This window comes from Ovis aries, chromosome 1, assembly GCF_016772045.2.
Source record: "Ovis aries strain OAR_USU_Benz2616 breed Rambouillet chromosome 1, ARS-UI_Ramb_v3.0, whole genome shotgun sequence".
NCBI lineage: Eukaryota > Metazoa > Chordata > Mammalia > Artiodactyla > Bovidae > Ovis > Ovis aries.
The window spans coordinates 257,004,072-257,024,016 of record NC_056054.1 but is presented as its reverse complement, the minus strand read 5'-3'; the positions used below and the strand labels follow the sequence as shown (position 1 = coordinate 257,024,016).

The 19,945-nt window shown below is 38.0% G+C and overlaps 1 protein-coding gene and 1 non-coding gene across 3 annotated transcripts in view; one reads left to right on the top strand and one right to left on the bottom strand.

The window, feature by feature from the left end:
- TMEM108 (transmembrane protein 108) overlaps positions 1 to 19,945 on the top strand; it is a 426,991-nt gene that overhangs the window by 68,556 nt on the left and 338,490 nt on the right. The gene's annotated exons all lie outside the window — the stretch shown is intronic.
- Positions 14,383 to 14,488, bottom strand: LOC114111164 (U6 spliceosomal RNA). The gene has a single exon (XR_003587262.1). It is a non-coding gene; the product is annotated as a U6 spliceosomal RNA (small nuclear RNA).

Below are 19,945 nucleotides of genomic sequence, written 5' to 3'. Positions count from 1 at the left end.
AGTGATGTTCTCAGATTAGCCTTGGAAGAGCCTGTGGGGTAGTAGGGATGGGGTGATGCTGAGAATAGGGTAATTGTAGGGATAGATTGCTGTTGGGGCTGGTTTGTTGTTTGTTTGTTTGTTTTTTGAGTATCAAAGGTTAGGCCACTATGTTCTCCTCCTAAACTACTTCCAAACCATTTTTATATATCTGTGCTAGCAGTTCATCACACAACGAGTTCTTGCATGATTTATGGTGCCAAGCAGTATGTTAACACTATGTTGAAGTGTTTGGCTTTGAATAAATGTTGATATTAATAATTCTTGTTAAGGACATTTCTGACTGATAATAGACATTTCAATAGCTGCTTACTAGATTGAACCCAGAGTTATTTTGCTGTGGTATTATGAGAGCCCTTGACATTTTTGTTTGGGGCTAATGAGGAAAGATTACTCTGTCATTAATATTGGTTGGGCCATGGCTACAAGTGCCAGGAGAAACCATCAAAAGTGTGCAGAGCCCTGCTCATTGTACACATTGATGCTTAGAAAATCAGGATGATGTCAGTTTTTTGATAAACTTGCCAGTTTACATCTATGCCTTTTCAGTAATTTCAACATATTGTATTTTGAATTTTTATTTAAAAGAAATTTTAGGGTTTTTTTTAATAAAATGCATATGGATCCTGTTTTGGGACTGTAATTCATTCATTTTTATAGCTTTCTGTTCCACTGTAATCTGAATGTGCCTCGTGACCTTTTACGGTGTCATATGGTTAGATAAGGGCTTCCCTGGTAGCTCAGCTGGTAGAGAATCCACCTGCAGTGCAAGAGACCCCAGTTCAATTCCTGGGTTGAGAAGATCTCCTGGAGATGGGATAGGCCACCCACTCCGGTATTCTTGGGCTTCCCTGGTGACTCAGACAGTAAAGAATCCGCCTGCAGTGTGGGAGACCTGGGTTTGACTGTTGGGTTGGGAAGGTCCCCTGGAGGAGGGCATGGCAACCCACTCTAGTATTCTTGCTTGGATAATCCCCATGGACAGAGGTGCCTGGGGGCTCCGGTCCATGGGATCTCAAAGGATCTGAGTGACCAAGCATAGCACGTGGTTAGATAAACTTGATGACACCAATATAGGCTGTCATTTCATATGGAGGGTGATTGAATAACCAATGAACTTGACAGGGAAAGAGAAGAGAGAAGAGTTTCAGGAGCCTCAGAGAGCCTACCTTCTTTAATGTCAGATTTGTACTAGACCTCATGGTTCAGAGGTGCAAACTAGCTTTCATTTCCTGACTCTTGGGAAAAAAGTGAACAGCCTGGTTAGAAATCTTGTTCTTTCATAAACTAACCTGCTGAAGGTAGGTCTGAGTATCTTAAAGAGATGGAAAACAGGTCAGTTGACTGGCTGCATACCAACATTGGGTAAACATTCCAAGATCAATCAAATGTCAGTTTAGCATGTGTTCAATATGTAGATTAAATCCTGAACCAAAATACAGAAAAAGGAAAGGTTTAACTAATGGAGTTTAAAGGCAAGTTCACACTCCGCCAGCTTTGTAGGCTGAGCATCAGCAGAAGATTAAAATGAGACCAACAAAGATGAAGGACATGGTAGGGATGGAAGAAGTCACCAGTGGGTCTTACTTTATGTTATTATATTACTGAAACCCTGGAGAACTTGTAGCAAGTGCCTAATTAGAAAATGAAACATTCATTACCTGAGAAGGAGATTACTGCTTTTAGAAAAAACATAGAGAGCCCTTTTATCCTTCCTATCAAACCTCAGGAGAACCTGAACAATTCTTCAGGAGAACCTTTTCCCCTGACTTAATTTCAAAAGGAAATTTCACATAGCTGCTGCTTTGGTAGGATCCAGTCTATAAGAGTTTATAAGGGTTTTGAAGTTCGTCTATCATTGGCTCCTTCCTTTGTCAGCTCTGGGCAGGACCACTTTGGGAAAAAGCTGTCAATATGCATCAATAAGTCACTTCCCAACATTATAAAAATACTTTATACTCATGTATTGCTAAATAAAGCTTGATAAATCAATGCATCACCTCTCTTGTACTGATTCTGTAAGAAATTTCAGTTTCATTGTAAGAGTGAGATGAAGCAATCTTCCATGCAGCCAGCATCCAGAGAAATCCAATGATTAACAGTTTGGAATTTTTCCTTTCAATATAATTTACATGCATATAGGAATGTACTTTTTATTTTATAAAATTGAAATCATACTGTTTATAATAATATGTTCCCTAAATTTCGGAGAAGGCGATGGCACCCCACTCCAGTACTCTTGCCTGGAAAATCCCATGGACAAAGGAACCTGGTAGGCTGCAGTCCATGGGGTCGCACAGAGTCGGACACGACTCCAGTGACTTAGCAGCAGCCATCAGACCTAAATTTCCACATGTCATATAATTTACCATGTCATTAAATGTTCTTTGAGAACATGAGCTTTTAAGGCTGAATAGTTTCCTATGGAAATCCCAGAATTTACTCGCTATTTTTCTCCTTTAGTTAAATGAGCATTGTCTGATGTATTTTACTTACATAAAACAATGATGGTTATCCTTGTACATTCAACTAGTGTTTGTGAATTTTTAGAATTCAGTTCAGTTCAGTCATTCAGTCGTGTCCAACTCTTTGTGACCCCATGAACCGCAGCACACCAGGCCTCCCTGTCCATCACCAACTCCCAGAGTCTACCCAGACCCATGTCCATTGAGTCAGTGATGCCATCCAGCCATCTCATCCTCTGTTGTCCCCTTCTCCTCCTGCCCTCAATCTTTCCTAGCATCAGTGTCTTTTCAAATGAGTCAGCTCTTTACATCAATTGGCCAAAGTATTGGAGTTTCAGCTTCAACATCAGTCCTTCCAATGAACACCCAGGACTGATCTCCTTTAGGATGGACTGGTTGGATCTCCTGCAGTCCAAGGGACTCTCAAGAGTCTTCTCCAACACCACAGTTCAAAGCATCAATTCTAAGGCACTCAGCTTTCTTTATAGTCCAACTCTCACATCCATACATGACTATTGGAAAAACCATAGCCTTGACTAGACAGACCTTTGTTGACAAAGTAATATGCTTTTTAATATGCTGTCTAGGTTGGTCATAACCTTCATTCCAAGGAGTAAGCATCTTTTAATTTCATGACTGCAGTCACCATCTGCAGTGATTTTGGAGCCCCCCTAATTAGAGTCAGCCACTGTTTCCCCATCTATTTGCTATGAAGTGATGGGACCAGATGCAATAATCTTAGTTTTCTGAATGTTGAGCTTTAAGCCAACTTTTTCACTCTCCTCTTTCACTTTCATCAAGAGGTTCTTTGGTTCTTCTTCACTTTCTGCCATAAGCGTGGTTTGATCTGCATATCTGAGGTTATTGATATTTCTCCTGGCAATCTTGATTCCGGCTTGTGCTTCCTCCAGCCCAGCGTTTCTCATGATGTACTCTGCATATAAGTTAAATAAGCAGGGTGACAGTATACAGCCCTGATGTACTCCTTTTCCTATTTGGAACCAGTCTTTTTCCATGTCGAGTTCTAACTGTTGCTTCCTGACCTGCATACAGGCTTCTCAAGAAGCAGGTCAGGTGGTCTGATATTCCTATCTCTTTTAGAATTTTCCACAGTTTATTGTGATTCACAGTCAAAGGCATAGTCAATAAAGCAGAAATAGATGTTTTTCTGGAACTCTCTTGCTTTTTCAGTTATCCAGCAGATGTTGGCTGTTTGATCTCTGGTTCCTCTGCCTTTTCTAAAACCAGCTTGAACATCTGGAAGTAAATTAATGTAAATAAAGTTATTGGCTAAATACATACATTTTCAATAAATATTACCAGAATGCACTGACTTTAGTTTAATTTTCATCTATGATTATGAGAGGTTGTCTGTTTCAGTGTGCTCCACCAATGCCAAGTATTACTGTTAAAAATTATTTTGCAGATTCATAGGTAAACATGGTATCTTAATTTTAATTTGTATTTCTTTGTGCAAGATGTTGAATTTTTCCATAATTTGTATACCTGTATTTATTATTGTTTTGGCTTATTCTGCACTCTAGAGAGTGATCCTCTTTGTGTATTGGCTTCATATGAGAGGAGTGATGGGGCATTTATAATCTATAACTTACCACAAACCCAGGCAAAGGACATCCATTTTTATGGGTTGGTTGATTAGATCAGTCAGTGTATCTGCTTTTATAATAATCTACTTAATGCACATCTGTCGTAACTTTCTGTTCCTTATTCTTGCCCTGATATTTATTGATTATGGTGCATAATGTAGTAAGTCATTTTTAAAACTATCTGATGAGTGGTATAGTCTTTTCTATTACAAACTTATGAATTCATTAGTATCATACCTTTCAAACTGCCTATTTTGTTAACTATTACTCTTAGCTTATTCACCACCAACCTGATCAAATTCTTTGGTTTGAAGAAGACTGTAAGATTATCAAGATCATTCCCGCCCTTGTGTGTGTGTGCTAAGTTGCTTCAGTCATGTCGACTCTTTGTGACCCTGTGGACCCGCCAGACATCTCTGTCCATGGGATTCTCCAGGCAAGAATACTGGACCGGGTTGCCATTTCCTCCTCCAGGAGATCTTCCAGAGCCAGGGATCAAACCCACATCTCTTACTTCTCCTGCATTGCCAGGCGGATTCTTTACCACTGGCTCCACCTAGGAAGCCCCTGCCCTTAAGCAAAGTCTAATCAAATTAGGCTGAAAAAAGCAGTAGAGAGAAAGCACCATGTTAAATCTAAAGGTTTGATTTTGAACTCTGGCCTTTTGAGTGACCTTGGTCAAGCCAGCTTCTCTGAGCCTTAGAGTTTCCATCTGTAAAATACAAATAATAATCACAGCTTTATTGGCCATAAAAAGTATTCATTAAAAAAAATATATATATATATATAAAATACATAAAATAGTTTGTTAACTTATATAAAGTGTGGAAATATAAGGAATTATATAACTTATTCTTTTTATTTCATTAAGGAGTAGGCTTCCCTGGTGGCTCAGACAGGAAAGAATCTGCCTGTAATGCAGGAGACCTGGATTCGATCCCTGGTTCAGGAAGATCCCCTGGAGAAGGGAATGGCTACCCAGTCTAGTATTCTTGCCTGGAAAATTCCGTGGACAGAGAAGCCTTGGTGGGTACAGTCCATGGGGTAGTGAAGAGTCAGATATCACTGAGCAACTAGCACTTTCTTTTTATTTCATTAATGAGTTCAAATTCATGGGCCCAGCATGCTTCTGCTGTGCTGCTCTGCTACCTGGAATTAAAATTTATGAACTGTGTAAAACATTGTTTTTTACATGGCCTTCTGGTTTACAGGCCCCAGTTTTATACAAAGTTTGGCTCATACCTGAAAGAGCATACTACCTAATTCTCTATACCTACTAATCTTGTTTCTAAAAGCTCTGATAAAGTCCTACTTTGGTTTGAGAGTCATCTAAGAACTATCATTGTAGCATAAGAACACAAATGTTTGTTTTGATATTCTCTGAAAATACACATTATTTGGTGCCTTCACTTGCTAAGTTTCAACTGGTCTGTCCCTGTCTAATAATAAAATACTAGTCTATAAAGTATGGTGACTTCAGACTTCAGCAATACTTATAGGTTCAATATTACAAGGCTTGCCTTAGGAGGAGGCTTGCAGGTTTTTTCCTCTGATGCTAAACTAATGCATTCTTCTTTGATGACTGTTGAAGTGGCAGGGAGGGGAGTCCATCATTTGAGCCTTGAATTTATAAACAATTAAGTGGTAGAAATAAATCAACTTCATTTCAGATCCAGACTGATAAGAAACCAGCTATGAGAAGTCAGCAGATTTCTTTCTCATTGATAAGTTGACACACTCAGAGGGCTGTGAAACATCTCCATTGTTACCTGAACTCCAGGGTGTAGGACCTGCACTGATAGTATTCTGAAGTCTCTTTTACCCAGTTCAGTTTAGTTGCTCAGTCGTGTTTGACTCTTTGCAACCCCATGAACTGCAGCACACCAGGCCTCCCTGTCCATCACCAACTCCCAGAGTCCACCCAAACCCATGTCCATTGAGTTGGTGATGACATCCAACCATCTCATCATCTGTTGTCCCCTTCTCCTCCTGCCCTCAATCTTTCCCAGCATCAGGGTCTTTTCCAGTGAGTCAGTTCTTTGCATCAGGCGGCCAAAGTATTGGAGCTTCAGCTTCAGCATCAGCTTTCCAGTGAATATTCAGGACTGATTTCCTTTAGGATTGACTGGTTTGATCTCCTTGCAATCCAAGGGACTCTCACTTTTCTTCAACACCACAGTTCAGAAGCATCAATGATTAGTCCCTTATCAGATACATAATTTGCAAATTCTTCCTTTCATTCTACGGGTTTTCTTTTCATTTTTTGGTGGTTTCCTTTGCTGTGCAGAAGCATTTTACATTGATGTATTCCCACTCATTTATTTTTGCCCTTATTCTTTTGCATTTGATGAAGATTCAAAAAACCATCAGCAACACCTATGTCAAGAAGTTTACCACCTATCTTCTAGGAGTTTTATGGTGTTACATCTTACATTCTAGTATTTTATCCATTTAGGGTCAATTTTTTTTTGTTATGAGATAGTTGTCCATTTTTATTCTATTGCATATAATTGTCCAGTTTTTCAAGCATCTTTTACTAAAGAAATTGTCCTTTCCCCATTGTATATTCTTGGGTCCTTTGTCACAGATTAATTTACCATATATGTGTGGATTAATTTCTGGGCCCTCTGCTTTGTTCTATAGACCTATGTGTCCTTTTTATGCAAATACCAAATTGTTTTAATTACTACAGCTTTGTAATATAGTTTGAAATAAGAGAGTGTGATACTTCCGGCTTTATTATTCTTAAACTTACTTTGTCTATTTGAGGTCTTTTGTGTTTCCATACAAATTTTAAAGACTATATTATTTCTGTGAAAAATACCATTGGAATTTTAATAGAGGTTAGATTGAATCTGTATGATGCTTTTGATAGTATGAACAGTTTAACAATACTAATTCTTTCAATTCATGAGTGTGGAATATCTTTCCATTTATTTGTATTTTCTTCAGTTTGTTTCATCAGTGTCTTGAGGTTTTCAGTATAGATAGAGATCTTTCACCTCCTTGGTTTATTTCCTTTCTTGGTATTTTATTGTTTGATACAATTGTAATTGGGATTATTTTTCTAATTTCTCTTTCTGATAGTTCATTATTACTGTATAGAAGTGCAGCTGACTTTTGTGTATTGATTTTTTATCCTGTCTTTACTGAATTTGCTTAGTAGTTCTAACAATTTTTTGATACAGTTGCTAGAGTTTTCTGTATACAGTATCATGGCATCTGCAAATAGAAACAAGTTTTACTTCTTCCTTTCCAATTTGGATGCCTTTTTTTCTTGCTTAATTTGTCTGGCTAAAATGTCCAGTACTGTGCTTAATAAAAATGACTGGAGTGGACATCCTTGTCTTGTTCCTGATCTTAGAGGATAAACTTTCAACTCTTCACTGTTGAGTATGGTGTGGTGTTAGTTTTGGGCTTGCCACATATGGCCTTTATTATGTTTGGGTATGTCAGAAGATCAAACAAATCAATCCTAAAGGAAATCAATTGTGAATATTCATTGCAAGGACTGATACCAAAGCTGAAAATCCAATACTTTGGCCACCTGATGTGAAGAGCTGACTCATTGGAAAAGACCCGGATGCTGGGAAAGATAGAAGGCAAGAGAAGAAGGGCACAACAGAGGATGAGATGGTTGGATGGCATCATCAACTCAATGGACATGAGTTTGAGCAAGTTCCAGGAGGTGGTGAAGGACAGGGAAGCCCGGCATGCTGCAGTCCAGTGGGTCACAGAGAGGTGGACATGACTGAGTGACGGAACAGCAACAAATGCTCCTTCTATACGTGCTTTGTTGATAGTTTTATTTTTACCATAAATAGATGTTTAACTTTTTCAAATGCTCTTTCCTGCATCTATTAAAATGATCATATGATTTTTATCCTGCCCTTTTTTAATGTGGGGAATCACTGGCTGACTTGCAGTTGTTGAACCATTCTTGTATTGCTGTCATAAATCCCATTTGATTATGGTGTATGATCCTTTTAATGTATTGTTTAATTCAGTTTGATAATATTTTGTTGAGGATTTTTCATCTATGTTTTTCATGGATTTGGGCCTGTAGTTTTCTTTTTTTATGCCATCCTCATTTGGTTTTGATATCACGGTAATGTAGCCCTTGTAAAATGTATTGGTATTAATTCTTTAAATATTTGGTAGAATTCACAAGTGAAGCCATCTTGTCCTCGACTTACATTTTTTGGAAGGTTTTTCTTTATTACCAATTTAGTCTCCTTGCTAGTAATTGATCTGTTCAGAGTTCCTATTTCATCATGATTCAGTCTTGGTAAATTATATGTTTTTAGGAGTTTATCTATCTTCTAGGTTGTCCAATTTATTGGCACATAAATGGGGCTTCCCAGGTGTCTCAGTGGTAAAGAATTTACGTGGCAAACAGGAGACATGGGCTCAATCCTTAGGTCAGGAAAATCCCCTGGCGAAGGAAATGGCAACTCACTCCAGTGTGTTCATACCCGGGAAATTCCATGGACAGAGGATCATTGTGGCCTGCAGTCCATGGGGTCACAAAAAGTTGGACACAACTTAGCAAACAAACAGCAACAATTGTTTATAGTAGTCTCTTAAGAGTCTTTGTATTTCTGTGGTATCAGTTGTAACATCTCTCCTTTATTTTTTTTATTTCTTTGAGTCCTCTCTTTTCCTTTTGATGAGTCTCACTAAAAGATTGTCAATTTTTCTTATCTTTTCAGTGAACCACCTCTTAGTTTTATTGTTCTTTTCTCTTCTTTCAGTTTCTATTTCATTTATTTCTACTCTTATCTATGTTATTTCTTTCCTTCTAATTTTTGGCTTCTTTGGTTCTTCTTTTTCTAGTTCCTTGGGGTATAAAATTAGGTTGTTTATTTGAAACATCTCTTGTTTCTTGAGATAGGCATTTATTGCTATGAACTTCCTCTCTTAGAAATGTTTTTCCCACATCCCATAGATGTTGGATTGTTGTGTGTCCATTTCCATGTGTCTCCAGGTATGTTTTGATTTCTTCTTTGATTTCTTCACTGACCCATTGGTTGTTTAGTAGCATATTGTTTAGCCTGCGCATTTTTCTGTGTTTTTTTTTTTTTTTGCAGTTTTTTCTTGTAGCTGATTTCTAGTTTCATATTGTTGTGGTCAGAAAAGATGTTTAATATGATTTAAATATTCTTAAATTTGTTGACATTTGTTCTGAGACCTAGTATGCTATCTATCCTGGAGAATGTTCCATGTGCACTTGAAAAGAATGTATTCTGCTGCGTTTGGATGGGTCGTTCTATTTCTACTGATTATGTGTTTGGTCTAATGTGTCATTTAAGGCCAATATTTCCTTATTGACTTTTTGTCTATGTAATATGTCTCTTGATGTAATTGAGGTGTTAAAGTCTCCTACTGTTACTGAGTTGCTGTCCATTTCCCCCTTTAGGTTTGTTTATATTTGCTTTACCTATTTAGGTGCTTGCTCCTGTATTGGGTGCATGTGTTTTTACAGTTGTCATGCCTTCTTGGATTGATCCCTTTATCATTATGTAATGTACTTTTTGTCTCTTACAGTATTTTTTTTTTTAATCTGTTTGGTCTCATCTAAGTATCACTACAGCTTTCTGTTTCCATTTGCATGGAATACCTTTTGCCATCCCCTCACATTAAGTCTGTGTATTCTGATCTGATTTGTCTGAATGTTGAGTTTTAAGCCAGCTTTCTCACTGTCTTCTTTTACCTTCATCAAGAGACTTTTTAGTTCCTCTTCACTTTCTGCCATTAAAGTGGTATTATCTGCATATCTGAGGTTATTTTTCCCAGCAATCTCGATTCCAGCTTGTGAGTTATCTAACCCAGCATTTTGTACGATGTACTCTGCATATAAGTTAAATAAGCAGAGTGAAAATATATAGCCTTGATGTACTTCTTTCCCAATTTTGAACCAGTCTGTTGTTCCATGTTCAGTTCTAACTCTTGCTTCTTATCCTGCATGCTGGTTTCTCAAGAGGCAGGTAGTATGGTCTGGTATTCCCATCTCTTTAAGAATATTCCCAGTTTGTGGATAAAGGCGAAAGATGACTCTACACGTGGACATCACAAGATGGTCATTATCGAAATCAGATTGATTATGTTCTTTGCATCCAAAGATCGAGAAGCTTTATATAGTTAGCAAAAACAAGACCTGGAGCTAACTATGGCTCACATCATCAGCTCCTTATTGCCAAATTCAGGCTCAAATTGAAGAAAGTAGGGGAGAATCAATAGGCCATTCAGATGTGACCTAAATCAAATCCCTTATGATTATATGCTGAAGGTAACAAATAGATTCAAGGGACTAGATCTGGTAGACAGTGTGTGAAGAAATATGCTGCTGCTGCTGCTGTTGCTTCAGTTGTGTCTGACTCTGTGTGACCCTATAGATAGCAGCTCACTAGGCTCTGCTGTCCCTGGAATTCTTCAGGCAAGAACACTGGAGTGGGTTGCCATTTCCTTCGCCAGTGCATGAAAGTGAAAAGTGAAAGTGAAGTCACTCAGTTGTGTCCAGCTCTTCAAGACTGCATGGACTGCAGCCTATCAGGCTGCAATACTGGAGAGTACTGAAGTGGGTTGCCACTGCCTTCTCCGAAGAAATATGGATGGAAGTTTATAACTCTGTATAGGAGGCAGTGACCAAAACCATCCTCAAGAAAAAGAAATAGAAGACAAATTGGTTGTCTGAGGAGGCCTTAGAAATAGCTGAGAGAAAAAAAAGAAAAAGGCAGAGGAGAAAGGGAAAGATATACCCAGCTGAATGCAGAGTTCCAGAGAATAGCAAAGAGAGATAAAGAAGTCTTCTTAAATGAACAATGCAAAGAAATAGAGGAAAACAATAAAATGGGAAAGATGAGAGATCTTTTTAAGAAAATTCGAGATACCAAGGGAACATTGATGCAAAGATATGCACAATAATGGATAAAAATGGCAAAGACCTAATGGACGCAGAAGAGATTAAGAATAGGTGGCAAGAATACACAGAAGAACTATACTATAAAGCTCTTAATGATCCAGATAACCAGGATGGTGTTATCACTCACTTAGAACCAGAGATCCTGAGTATAAAGTCAAATGGGCCTTAGGAAATGTTACTACAAATAGCACTAGTGGAGGTAATGAAACTACAGTTGAGCTATTTAAATCCTAAAGAATGCTGTTGTCTGCACTCAGTATGACAGCATATTTGGAAAACTCAGCCACGGCTACAGGACTAGAAAAGGTCAGTTTTCATTCCAATCCCAAAGAAAGGCAATGCCAAAGGACATTCAACTACCACACAATTGCACTCATCTCACACACTAGCAAAGCAATGCTCAAAATTCTCCAAGCAGAGCTTCAACAGTACGTGAACTGAGAACTTCCAGATGTTCAGGCTGGATTTAGAAAAGGCAGAGGAATCAGAGATCAAATTGCCAACATCCGTTGGATCATCAAAAAAGCATCTACTTCTGCTTTATTGACTATGCCAAAGCCTTTGACTGTGTGGATCACAGCAAACTGTGGAAAATTCTTAAAGAGATGGTAATAGCAGACTACCTTACCTGCCTCCTGGGAAATCTGTATGCAGGTCAAGAAGCAACAGTTAGAAGCAGACATGGAACAATGGACTGGTTCCAAATTGGGAAAGGAGTACATCAAGGCTGTATATTGCAACCCTGCTTATTTAACTTATATGCAGAGTACATCATGTGAAATGCTGGACTGGATGAAGCACAGCTGGAATAAAGATTTCTGGGAGGAATATCAATAACCTCAGATATGCAGATGACACCACCGCTATGGCAGAAAGCAAAGAGGAACTAAAGAGCCTCTTGATGAAAGTGATACAGGAGAGTGAAAAAGCTGGCTTAAAACTCAACATTCAAAAAACGATCAAAGATCGCTCAAAACATTCAAAGATCATGGCATTTGGTCCCATCACTTCATGGCAGATAGATGGGGAAACAATGGAAACTGTAACAGATTTTTTTTTCATGGGCTCCAAAATCATTGCAGATGGTGACTGCAACCATGAAATTAAAAGATGCTTGCTCTTTAGAAGAAAAGCTGTGACAAACCTAGACAGCATATTAAAAAGCAAAGACATTTTTTTGACAAAGGTCCATACAGTCAAAGCTACGGTTTTTCCAGTAGTCATGTATGGATGTGAGAGCTGGATCATAAGGAAAGCTGAGCACTGAAGAATTGATGCTTTTGAACTGTGGTGTTGGAGAAGACTCTTGAGAGTCCCTTGGATTGCGAGGAGATCAAACTAGTCAATCCTAAAGGAAAGCAGTCCTGAATATTCATTGGAAAGACTGATGCTGAAACTGAAGCTCCAGTACTCTGACCACCTGATATGAAGAACTGACTCATTGGAAAAGACCCTGATGCTGGGAAATATTGAAGACAGGAAGAGAAGGGGACAACAGAGGCTGAGATGGTTGGATGGCATCACTGACTTGATGGGCATGAGTTTGAGTAAGCTTCAGGGGTTGGTGATGGACAGGGAAGCCTGGCGTGCTGCCATCCATGGTGTTACAAAGAGTTGGATGTAACTGAGCAACTGAACTGAACTGAACTGATGCTGTTAGAGTGCTGCACTCATTATGCCTGCAATTTGGAAAACTGAGCAGTGGTCACAGGATTGGAAAATGTCAGTTTTCATTCCAGTCCCGAAAAAAGGAAATACCAAAGAATGTTCAAATTACCATACGATTACATTCATTTCACATCCTAGCAAGATTATGCTCAAAATCCTTCAGTCCTTTAGCAGTATGTGAACTGGTAACTTCCACATGTACAAGCTAGATTTTGAAAAGGCAGAGGAACCAGAGATCAAATTTCCATCATAAGCTGAATCATAGCAAAAGCAAGGGGATTCCCAAAATACGTCTACTTCTGCTTCATTGACTATGCTGATTATTATGTAGTGCCCATCTTTGTCTCCTGCAACGTTCCTTATTTTGAAGTTTGTTTGTTCTGATATGAGTAATGCTCCTCTAACTTTTTAAAAATTTCTGTTTGCATGAATATTTTTTTCTGTTCCCTCACTTTCAGTCTGTATGTGTCCCTAGATCTGAAGTGGGTCTGTTGTAGAAAACATGCATATGGGCCTCATTTTTCTGTCTATTCAGCCAATCAGTCCATGTTTTGTTTTTTTCTTTTTTTGGTTGGAGCATTATTTATATGCCTATTGCCATTTTCTTAATTATTTTGGATGTTTTGAATGGCTTTTTCCTTCCTTTCCTCTGTTCTTCTCATCTTTTGTGATTTGATATCTATCTTTAGTGGGGGTTTTGGATGACTTTTTCTCTTTTGTGTCTGTATCTATTATAGATTGTTGGTTTTGGGTTCCCAAAAGGTTTTATAGAGTAGTCTATATACAGATAAAGTTGTTTTAGTTTGCTAGTCTTTTTATTTCAAGTGCTGTTCCGGTATCCTGCATTGGTGCTCTCCTCTTCTCCTGTTTGCTGGTTTTGATATCAAATTTGTGTTGGGATAATTCCTACCTTTATGTTTTCTTTTGCTGATGAGTTTCCCAGTTCATAATTTTCTTGAGTCTACTTGTGGTCTTTTCTTTTCCACCTAGATAAGTTCCTTTAGGATTTGTTGTACTGCTGGTTTTCTGATGCTAAATTCTCTTAGCTTTTGCTTGTCTTAAAAACTTTTGATTTCTCTTTCAAATCTGCATGAGAACCTTGCTGGGTAGAATATTCTTGGTTGTAAGTGTTTCCCTTTCATCACTTTAAAGATGTCATGCCACTCCTTTCTGGCCTGCAGAGTTTCTGCTGACAGCTGATAACCTTACCGGGGGTTCCTTGTATGTTGTTTGTTGCTTTTCCCTTGTTGCTGTTATTTTTTCTTTGTCTTTAATTTTTGTCAGTTTGATTAATATGTTTCTTAGTGTGTTTCTCCTTAGGTTTATCTTGTATAGGACTCTGCACTTCCTGCACTCAAGTGAGTATTTCCTTTCTCACGAAAGTTTTCAGTTCTTGAAATACTTTCTAATGCTCTTTCTCTGTCTCTCCTGCTTCTTGTACCCCTATAATGCAAATGCACATGTGTTTAGTGTTGTCCCCGCAGTCTCTGAGACTGGCTCTCTTTACATTCTTATTTCTTCTGTTCCATGGCAGTGATTTCCAGCATTTTGTGCTCCATTTTGCTTATTCATTCTTCTGCCTCAGTTATTCAGCTATGATGCCTTCTAGTGTATTTTTCTTTCCAGTTATTATATTCTTCATCTGTGTTTGTTTCTTCCTTAAATCTTCTATCTCTTTGTTAAAAATATGCAACGCTTCACAAATTTGCCTGTCATCCTTGCATGGGTCCATGATAATCTTCTCTGTATGGTTCCAATTTTAGTATAGATACTGCTGAAGTGAACATATCTGTTCCTTTTTCTTTTCTTCCCTCTTTTGTCATTTGACTTTCTTCAGTGGTTATGTTTATATTTTTTTTTCTTTATCTTTTGTCTGTTTGCTATAGGTTTTTGCCATATGAGGGTTACATATAGCAAATTTTATTTATACAATCTATTTTACATTGATACCAACTTAAGTGTTTTATAACCTCAAGATTTTTACTCACCACCCCCCTACATATTTTAAGTTTTTGATGTCATATTTTACATGTTTATATTGTGTATTCCATAACTAATTATTATAATCATAGTTACTTTTACTGGTTTTATCTTTTAACCTTTACATTAGCTTTATAAGTAATTAATCATTATCTTTACTATATATTTACTTTTCCAGTGAGATTTATTCTTTCATATGTGCTCTTGTTACGAATTAGCTCTTTTCAACTTGAGTCCTTTTAATTTAAGGTTTTTGTAATGTCAGTTTAGTGTTGATGAACTCCTTTAGTTTTTGCTTGTCTGAAAATTTTTCACTTCTGAATAATGAATTTGTTGTGGGTAGAGTGTTCTTAGTTGGAAGTTTTCTTCTTTTAGTACTTTAATTACATTGTGCCACTCTTTTCTGGCCTGCAAAATTTGTGCTGAAAAATCTGCTGATAGTCTTATGTGCATTCCCTAGTCTGTGGGATTTAGACTTCTGATGAAAGTCTAATGTGACCATTTTTGAATATCTTAATGTTCTTTCTGTAGTATTTCCAGAATGCATTTATTGTGATTCTGTGCTGTGAATACAAGCACAGAGGAGTTGATAATAACCCAATCTGGATGCTTTTACTGAGCATTGATTTTCTGTTGTATGCCCTCTGCATGTTCATAACATGCCACCCTTCAACTTACCATTTTTTTTAAGGATTTAGAAAAATAACACTGGTGATGTTTTGAAGAATAAATTTAGAAAATATTATATACTTTATAGAGTCTATTTTTTCATATATGGTATGATAATGTCTTTATCATAGGAGGTAAATTAATTAATGAAATATATGTGAAGCCACTTTGTTTATTATCAACTACCTTATAAATTTATTTTATTATAAAGTGAAAATATCATTTCATGTGCAGTTTTGGTCACTTTGCCTTTCTGTTTATTGAGTAATCACGTATGTATATAGGTGGCTCTGAAGAGGTTGCTTTAAAATTACTTACATTGTTTTCTTAACATGGATTACATTTACTATTACCTATTTTATTGTTTTACTTCTATCTAAATGTTAGATTTCTATGTAGCTTTATTTGTAGTTTGGCATCATTTAGTAATTATCCAATGAGACAGACGTGGCTTACTATTATTTTCTTATGACTAGATCTGTTAGTAAAGGAAGATAAGCCTTATCATATCCATTACTCTGTATGGATGCTGCAGTGATCTCATCCATGACTTTATAAAGAACTAGCTGTGGAATTCCCATTGTAAGAATATTTAATTTAGGTTTCTTACCTAAACCTTCTGGTTAGAGTTTGAGTCAACCTGAGAAAGACCAAGTAAATCAAGGATAGAGCAGGACTGCTCTGTGAAGATGGACTGAAAAAAGTGAGAATTTCAGCCTAGATAGACACTTATCAATGGGGCCGTGTAATGTAATCAATAAAATAGTGATGCATTACGATTTGCTTAAAACCCCCAAAAGAGTCCTCTTTAAAATTGTAAATATGTAGAGTTCGAGTCCCCTATGCCAGATATTGTCCATAAGACTGCAGTGACAGCTCCCATTGCCGTAGCACTTCACCACTGTTGTACCAGCTCACCAGGTACTTTATCTCATGCACTGACTGCAAGCTTTGTTCCTCTCACTATACCAGCCTCAGTTAAAGCTACATCATTTCTTCACAGATTTACTTCAGCAGCATCTAGTCTTGATTCTCCAAAGCATTCTCCATGTTTCCCATATGACCTTTCTCAACCAGGAATCTTATCACACCAGTGCCTCTGCTGTGTTCTCTGGGTGAAGCCACATGTTCTTGCATGTGCGCAGACCTTGCGGTTATATTGCCAACTTCTCTAGCCTCATCTGTTGATACTTGCCTATTTATAATCCTGGCTTCAGTCTTCTTAAATTACAGTGTAAACATTCTGATCTGAGACATAATTTTTAATACAAATATTGGTTAAAATAGAGACCTAAAAATGATACATTAAAATTTTTTTTTTAACTTAAAACATGTGTTTGCATTTCTTCAGCAATCTTTTGATATAGGGCCAAAGCCTTTGCCTTGAATGTGGCTCTGCTTGTCAAAGTACCTCATCAGTGTTCTTGTGTAACCACACCCATAATATGTCTCATGATTTCAATTGAGTTTCTTTCAAGTAGAGTGAATAAAAGAGCAGAATCTTCTAGGTTGTTATATTTTCCAGTCTTTTATAGCCATCTCATTCACTTGTAATTTGACAGTAACTTTTTGGCAGTTAATCTTTTTGAGTCGTTTTGAAAGATTCAACCTAGTTTTCTTAGAAACAGTAGCTCTTTTTTTTCACTCATGTTTCATTGACTTATATTTAATTAAATAATATAATGTTTAATTAAATTAATTTGATTATAAAGCCAAGCACAACTGGCATACATATATTGGGAACCAATACAAGTGACTCTTGGCAAACATTTCCCTCACCTGGGTGAGACATCAAGTGCCCTGGCCCACTGGAGAAAATCCATTAGTATTTGGCTTGAGTGTCAAGATGTCTTTCAGAGAGAATAGAGAGTGTTAATTCAGGAGTTAGTTCAGTAGAAGTCAGTGAAATAAGTTTTTCAACTGTGTTTACAGCCCCTTGAATAAGTCATAGCCTCTTCTTTTTAAAATCTTGGCCACCTCTTTGCTCTCCGATCCTTACAAATTGAATTCTGATAGCATGGCTTCTTCCAGAAAGCTTTTCCTCATAGCCTGTCCCCTTGCAGCTAGTTGCTCCTCCAGTTTGCTCACTTAGTGTCACATGCTGTTGGCTAAAATATCCCTGTGAGTCCAGTGAGACCAGAACTGTGTCATTTATCTCTGACTCCATAGTCTTGGCTTTTAGAAAGTATTGGATAAGTGAACTTGCATTTGTTTTTTCAGGAGGTGCTACAAGCTGAAAAATGTAAATACACAACCTTATTATTGACACTCTTAATATTTTTGAACTTTGAATAGGACTTATAATAAATGTGTTTGCTTATAACCTCAGTAGCTATTATTGAATTGATGGTGTCTCTTAAGCATCAAAGCAATGAAGTAGGTTAAGAAAAGCAAGATAGATCACTTCAGGGACAGCTAAACCTTAATAAGCATAGTCATAGAGTGTAACAGTGCTCTTCTATAAACACCACTCCATGCTGCTTCCAGAATCTCTCTTCTGGGCCAGTGCAGCATTTCTTGTTGACCTCTAGGTCTTAAGGGTGACTCAAGGTAGGAATGCTGTGCAGCCCATGGGTAAACACAAAGACTGGAGTCAGAGTGCCTGGGTTCAGATCTCGGGCCTGCCTCTTACTCTGTGTACTCAGACAAGTCAGGGCCTCACTTTTCTCATCTACAAAAAGGAGAAAATCGTAATTTTTAAATGATCTACAAAAGCCACTTAGAGCTGCTTGGCATGTCTGTGCTTTCAAGATAAGTTAACAGATGCTATTGCTATTATTGAGATACCAAAGAATTCATAAAAGTCTCTTATAGGTAGTATAATCACAGGTGAATTTATAAATGCTTTCATAAATAGTAGCATCCCTTCTGCACACTCACTGAAAGGAATTCAAAGAGGAAATACTAGGTGGGTAGATATTTGAATCTGGAATCTACCATTTGCCAGTTGTCACTTTCTGGACTATTTTCTTCATGTCTCTTAGTCTTGGTTTCTCTACTTATGAAATAGAGATGATAGCAGTGCAAGGCTTGGAGGATTATTATGGATATTAAATTATAGGATGAATGTGAAGTATGGCTTTTGAAAGATAATTTTGATAAATGGCATCTGTCTCTGGCAATTATCAGCAGTCACAGACTTGGTATACAAAATAAAACTTTGTTTATAACCGAATTTTCTTACCTCTTGAGCCTCCATTTTTCTCTTTTGGCTGAAAATGAAATCTTGCCAACTTAATGGTAAATTCAGAAACTTCCAGACACTTCCCCTCCTTCACTAGTTTGAGCAAACACTCAGCTGATTTTGGGTTTCTTCCTTCCTTTTTCTACTTTGCTTCTCCCTCAGGGTAAGTTTCTTGGGATTAGGTGTTATTCTGAGATCTGTGACACTTCCATTCAGATGTAGGGTTTCCAGCGGTCTTTGGTTCTGCTGAGTGCACAGCTGAAAGTTTTCATTCTGCCTTCCAGGCCCCAGACCCTGCTGATACCTCAGGCCTTCCTCTCTGATACTTTGGGGGAAACTCTTGGTTTTCTCCCTCATCTCACTAGAAAGCACAGCCCTGTATGGTGGCCCCCATGCATGTCCCTGCTCTCCTTGTGCTGCCGGCTCTTCCATCCTTCCAGATCCTGCTACATGCTAAGCTTCTCTCAGCTTCTGAACTCACCTGAGGTTTCTTTTGCTTTATCCCCCACCCACATAGACTTGGTTCAAAGTGCAGATAGGGAGAGAAGGCTCTGTTTTCTTTTCAGAAACCCTCTTACTCTTTGCATTAGTTTTCCATTGCTGCCATGACAAATTACTGGACATTTAGCAGCTCAAATAACATGCATTTTATTATCTTACAGTGCTGTGTTAGGAGTCCGGGGTGACTTAACTGACTTCACAGACTTGGGTTTTATAAGACCGAAATCAAGGTTCACTTCAGGCTTTCTTGGTTGTTAGAAGGTCCCAGTTTCTTGCCTTTGATGCCCAAGACCCACATTTCTTTGCTGCATGTCAACTCGGGGTTGTTCTTTCCTTGGCTCATGGCTCCCTTCTTCCATCTTCAAAGGCGGCAATGGTGGGTTGAGTCCTCACATTTTGAATCTCTCTGACCTCCCCTCCTTTCTCATCTTTTCTACCTTCCTTTTCCTGTGCTTCTCCTGACTTCTCTGACTGAGGTAATTACATTGGACCCACCCAGATAATACCTCTGTTTTAAGGTCAGCTTATGAATAACCTTAATATCATCTGTGAAGTCCCTAAAGAGCAATACCAAAATTAATGGCTGGATTAGTAGCCAGGAACAGGAAATGTCAGGGGGAGGTACATCTTTAGAATTCTGCCTGTTGCACTCTTATCCCAAAACTCCTCTGGCTCTGCTCTGTCAGTGGAGGGATAAACTGGCTGGCCACATATTCCCCAGTTCTCCAAAAATCATCATTTATCCTAGGAGCTCAGCTTTTGATATCTGAGACATGTTCCAAAGTGCCAAACTATTTTCTCCATCGTAGGCGTCAAGATGCTCTGACTGTCTAGAACTAAAATTAACCTTTCTCTGTTCTATCATGTGTATCCCATGGACTGTGTGTGCAGAAAGGCCTTCCTGTCTCTT